The sequence below is a fragment of the Chenopodium album genome, chromosome 4 (assembly GCF_948465745.1).
Source record: "Chenopodium album chromosome 4, dcCheAlbu1.1, whole genome shotgun sequence".
NCBI classification, from domain to species: Eukaryota; Viridiplantae; Streptophyta; class Magnoliopsida; order Caryophyllales; family Amaranthaceae; genus Chenopodium; species Chenopodium album.
In genome coordinates, this window is record NC_137837.1 from 54,950,794 (window position 1) to 54,957,156 (window position 6,363).

Below are 6,363 nucleotides of genomic sequence, written 5' to 3' on the forward strand. Positions count from 1 at the left end.
TACCAAAAAAGGGGGATTTGCTCAATTCTTCACCAAATCATGCAATTTTTGTCTCAAATCGCTCACAAACATACATACATGCATATACAAGTCAATTCATAGCAAGAATTTTGACATGGAAACTCAAAATCAAAAAACCCCAATTTGGTTTTTTTTTAAGGGTTTCAAGAAAGTATGAAATTTACAACATAATTTGAGACATAAGCAAGGGAAACTTATATGGATCCTTGTGAGAAATCGAAAATAAGGAAGCTAGCGAAAAATTGGAGCGAAATTGGTGAAGATTTGAGCTCCAAAAGGCTCGAGAAATCGCGGAACTGTGCAACAACCACTGTGACACGGTGGCCTAACGCCGCGACAAAGTAATGATTTCTCGTGTCACGATGAAACAACAGTAGCAGCGAAGCTCAGGCAACAACAGCGGGAAGAAGTGGAGCTCAGGAGGTGATAAGCAGATGCGAGTAGCAGCGGCGAATTTGAGGCAAAACCGACGTGTCGCTTTCAAAACAGTCGTGACACGTTCACATACGCCGCGACGCGGGAATCTAGAATGTGCACCAGTACTCCGACCGTGGCACGGTATACCGTGAAACTGCAAAATTAAAAAGGGGCGTTGGAAAGAGAGAGAGAGCAGAAGAAGAAAGAAAATGGTGAAATGAAATGAAGATGTGGTTGCTAAAATTTAAAGCCCAAAAGTGACCGTTATGTGGGTCCGTTCTCGTGCCACGTATCCCGTTACCGGGTATTGGCCTTTTTACGTGTGCCATGCATAGGTTATTGAGGCGCGTGGAAATTTCAGTAAGAGAAATTTCCCGCGACACGGGACTATTCACCGTGTCGCAGGATTATTCCCTTGGCGCGGTGCTGACCTGTGTGTCCTGCACGCTCTTTAAAATTTCTGGTAATATCTTGAGCATCTTTTGAACAGTTCAAGTTATTTTCTGCAACTTTTTGACAATTATTTTATCATTAAAAGTGCGTGGAAAATTCTAACTGATATTTAAAGGGGACTAAAATTACCATTTTACCCCTAGTAAGCATCAAAGTCAATTTTTCGACATTTTAAACACCTAATATGGTCGAATAGTCGACTTGAAGGTAAATCATCTACGGCCCACGAACCACTATCATTTCAGCGCAAGGTTCTCAACACACAGAGACTTGTAATTTTGGTAGATAAATTTTTCCTCAAGCATGGAAAAATTGTTGGTCGTTGTCACCTCTATGCACACGAAGAAGTAAACGATTGTATCATTTATCGACTTTCCTCAAGCATCGAAAGTATTCATTTGTCGACTTTCCTCAAGCATGGAAAGTATTCATCTGTCGGCTTTCCTCAAGCATGGAAAGTATTTATCTGTCGGTTTTCCTCAAGCATTGAAGACATTATCGGTGGAATTCTTCAAGCATAGAATGACACCAAAATCATACGTCGACTTTCCTTAGGCATGGAAAGTATCATCCGGTAGGTTTCTTCAGGCTTAGAAAGCTACAAAATTCATCAGTTGGCTTTCCTCAGGCATGGAAAGCAGTTCAACGAACGTCATTCGGTGGATTCCTACAAGCATAGGAAGCTGCAAAAATTATTTGTCACTGATACACTGGTGTCAGATACGTATTCTATCCCTTTACTCTTTTATCTGTTGAATTAAAATTTTTCTGTAGGTATCGGCGTATACAGAGTGATTTAGGATCACAGAACGTCTTAAATCATCCTCCGTCCCTATCGACTACTATGACTATCGTTTTCGAAACTGACGTTTCTACAAACTTAGTCAAAGTGGGGGCTTCTGTAGACACCTAAAAATGTCTCCCCAAAACCAAACCCGATAATGAATAACCTTTCACCTCCACTATTTGTCGGGTTCACTATTTAATCCCGAGAGTGCTTAAAAAATGGTATTTAATTAAATTCAATTTTTTGAATAGTCCATGGATCAGTCTTGATGTTTAGTCAAAGCATAGTTTTTTAATTTCAGCCCAAACCTTGTTTATTTTATTTTATTGTTTTATTATTTATTTTGGCCCAAACCTTGTTTATTTTATTTTATTGTTTTATTATTTATTTTGGCCCAAACCTTTTATTTATTTTATTTATTATTTATTTTAGCCCAAATAATAATAATAATAAATCAGAAATGGCCCGAAATTATCAATCGGCACTTAAAATGCTGAACGAAATTAGGGTTAAAAATGAATTTAGACGGAAAAACGAACTACAAACTCCAATGTCACGACATTTTTCCACTGTGTCACGGGAAACTGCCCCGTCTGACGGTGGGATTCCCCGTGACACACGGTGCACCTGCTGTGACACGGGGAATTCCTTGTCCGTTCCGCGTAAACCCTTCACGCGTTTTTCCCTGCGTCACGCAAATGTTCACCGCGTCATGGGAATGTTCCCCGTCTGACGGTGGGATTTCTCGTGCCACGGTGCCCTTTGCTGTGTCGCGACACGTCTTTTTAGGGTTTTTATCTTTTTAGGGTTCCGTGTGTTCCTACAACACATTTTTTTGTATAAATACCCCCTCATTTCTGATGTATGATATGTCCGATTTATATAGTGTTTTACCCCCGTCCCATGGTCATAATTAGTAGTTTTTTGGCTCTTTAGGGCCACTTTTATTACTAATTTGTGTTTGCTAGTGTTTTTGTAGTTTTGCTTGAGTTTTGTAGGAAATTGCACACTTGGAGCGTTTTCCGGGTTTTTCACGAAGCAACTACGAGCACTAGGAGGACACGACCATCCTTAAAGCCCAGGCCCGGTGAGAGCCGGTGATTAACGGATCGGTATGGGATACCGGGGCAATTTGATCAAGTAATCAAGACCCGATAAGGAAATCCGGATTGGGTCGAGGAATTGAGCCTAATCGAAGTCCAAGCCTCGAAAAAGAAGTCGGGCCCGATCGGGCAAGCATACGCCCGATCGGGCGGGCGCGGGCATAGCAGCATCAAGAAAGAAGCCGCGCCCGATCGGGTGAGCGTAGGCTCGATCGGGCGCAACACATAGCAAGGGCGTAGAAGAAAAAGGCGAGCCTGATCGGGCGCGTGTTTTTAAGGACTTGATTAGTTTTTGATGTTTAAGGATTTGTTTTAGGAAAGTTTAAGTACGAATTTTGTACGTAACTTTTGATTACCTTCTCTTTTAGATTTTTTCTATCTACTTAGGATATGCTCTCTCTCTTAAACTCTCTCAACATTGTTCTTAATTATATTCATTAATCCAGATTTCTTTTGGTAACAATTTCTTCTCTTTTAATTTCAATTATTTTATTTAATTTATTTATTATGTCTTGCTTTATTTATTTGATTAGTTTAGATTTAATTATGCTTGAGTAGTTTTATTTCTAGGGTTTTATGGGGATCTAATAAATAATATGAAAGGGTAAATTTGTGATTGTTGATTATCAATGCTTGGTTAATTTCCTATTGATTGATTTAATGCTATGCAATAAGGTTTGGCCAGATTTAATTGTATGAGTTTGGCAATATTAATTCGAGATTCGACAGATGAGAATTGATGTTTAGGCTTAGTTTTAATAGGCGGACTAATTTATAAATGGTTAAGTCGAGATTCGACAGATGAGATTTAATACCAGTAAATTAACTCTGTGATTATAATACGTAGCGAAAGCCCTTTATAATATGATTAATCGATGCTTGATGATTGCTTATTATGATTTGCCCTGGAATATTATTTATTGGTGAACTTATGCCCTAGGCCTTTTTAATATTTAATTTCTCTCTACTTTATTTTCCCCGACCATATTCTTCGTAGTATAGTCTTTAATTACAACAACATTGGTTACCTTGATAATTTAGATTATAATAATTAATTAGGAGTAGAAAGACTTGTTTCCTTGTGGATTTAACCCTACTTCCCTATCTGCATTAGTTAGAGGACTTAGGTAGTATTTTTTATTAGGGGGTACGACTTTACCCAGTCAAAATTTGGCGTGTTGCCGGGGAAACAGTTTTATTTTTATTTTCTAATTATTTTTTGTAGTCTAGATTATCCCCTTTTGTCTTAGAGAACGTTAGTTCTTTGTGGCAACTCTCATATTTGTCTTTTTGTTCCTTGTTTATGCCCAAGTATTCCAGATCAGGTTACATTCCATTCGATCCTGAGATCGAACGCTCGTTTCATAGGCAAAGGAAAATTTATAGACAAATTCTGGCGGGTTCTAAGGAGGACAATAATCGAAGAGACCCTCCCTCTGATTCTAGTGACGCAGAAATTCCATCAGATTCAGAATCAGAGATGACGGCTCAAAAGAAACTCAGTGACTACTCGCAGCTAAAGCTCACAGATTTCCCGCACCTTACTCCCACTCCGGCTCTAGATAGAGTTCAATTTGAGATCAAGCCCCAGTTCATCACTATGACAGAGAGGAAGCAATTCGGTGGAGCTAAGGGTGAAGATCCTAATCTTCACATTGCAGATTTCTTCCAGTATTGTAACACCATTAGAAAAGTCGGGGTCACGCAAGACAAGATCAAGGAGATTCTTTTTCCTTTTGCATTATGTGGCAAAGCTAAATTATGGTTTAATGGTTTGAATAGAACTGCACTTGGTATTACTGACTGGGAAACTCTTGCTATGAATTTCTATAAAAATTATTATCCTGCAGAGAGAACAACGGTACTAAAGAGTGTTATTTAGAACTTTGCTCAAGAGACCAACGAAACGCTATATGAGGCTTGGGAGAGGTTCAAGGATCTACAGAGAGAGTGCCCCCACCACAATCTAGCACAATGGCAATTGATCTAAGCTTTCTACAATGGACTTGGAAATTCTTCTAGATCAGTTCTAGATTCTAGAGCCAATAGGAGATTCATGAATTTAAATGTGGACGATGTAGGACAGGTTATCGAAGACATGGAAATACACAATTCCCAATACGGGAATCCGAAAGGGTTTGCAAATAAAGGAAAACATAACGTCGATTCCGTATCCTTTTTGCAAGCTTAATTAACGTCTATTTGTCAAAATTAGATAATCTTACTACTACTCCTAACTCTGTAGCTAATGTTTCTGTTGTTGCTAACAATGAAGCTTTTTGTGAAAATTGTGGAATTGTAGGGCATTGGGAGCAAGATTGTAGGAGTTCCATGGAACAAGTTAATGCCTTTCAAACCTATAGGCAGAATAACCCATATTCCAACTCTTATAATGCTGGTTACCGGAACCATCCATATCTTTCGTACCGGAGTACTAATGTACAAAACCCTCCACCTCCACAACAACCACAACAACAACCCCCACAGCAAAAATATTACCATCCAAATTTTTGCCAGAAAAGCCAAGTATCACCCTCATCATCTTCTGACCCTGCCATGACAGAAATTATAGCAATGCTTACTAATATGCAAAAGCATATGGAGAGTAGGGTTGCGCAAATTAATTCTATTTTAGCCATAATAAAATCATGGATAATCAAATTGCACAACTTTCATCTACCCTACAATCCCGTCAGCAGGGAGCTCTACCATCACAACCTATCCATCCTACAGATCATGTCAATGCAATCACTCTAAGGAGTGGTTCACATTATGATGGACCTCCTATGCCAAAGGAAGATGGACCAGTTCCTGATCTAGATTCCTCTATACCAAACGCTAATCCTGCTAACCCTAATGTTTCTATGCAGAGTAAATCTCACGATAAGGGAGGAGATGTGCAGAGCCATGTTATCAAACTACCGTTCCCTTTTAGACAATTGAAGAGTAAGTTTGATAAACAATTTGGTAAGTTCTTAGAGGTTGTAAAAACCTGCAGGTAACAGTTCCTTTCACTGATTAATCACTCAGGTTCCTGCATAAGCTAAATTTATGAAAGACATTCTGACTAGGAAAAGGGCCTTTAATGAAGTAGAAACTGTAGCTTTCACAGAGGAGTTGTAGGGAATAAATTTCAAGCGTTAACCCCTAGCTTGAACCCCACTGTGATCATACACTAAAGTACGGTGCCGTCCAAAGGAAAAGAAGATATAGCAAAAGAGTCGCCAACAAGTTTTAGGAACTTGTAAACCGTTCACGAGGTGATGGTTACACCCCTTAACGATCCAAGAGATCGTCAACTCCATAAGGTCTAGAACCAAATAAGGGTTCGAGGATGATGGTACAAATCCAACCTAAAAGAGATTGAACCTGCCCTAATAATAGGCCTCTACTTTATTCTGATCGTATTCATGTGCACTTTTTAATTAACATGCAATCATTAGGATTATCCCTAAACCTGTTTATCTATGTTGGTTGAATTTAATGCACAAATAAATCTATTATTGGAAATCACTTGAATTATAATCACAATTAACCCTAAACAAGAATATTAACTATCTTATTAAGCGTGATTACAAGTAC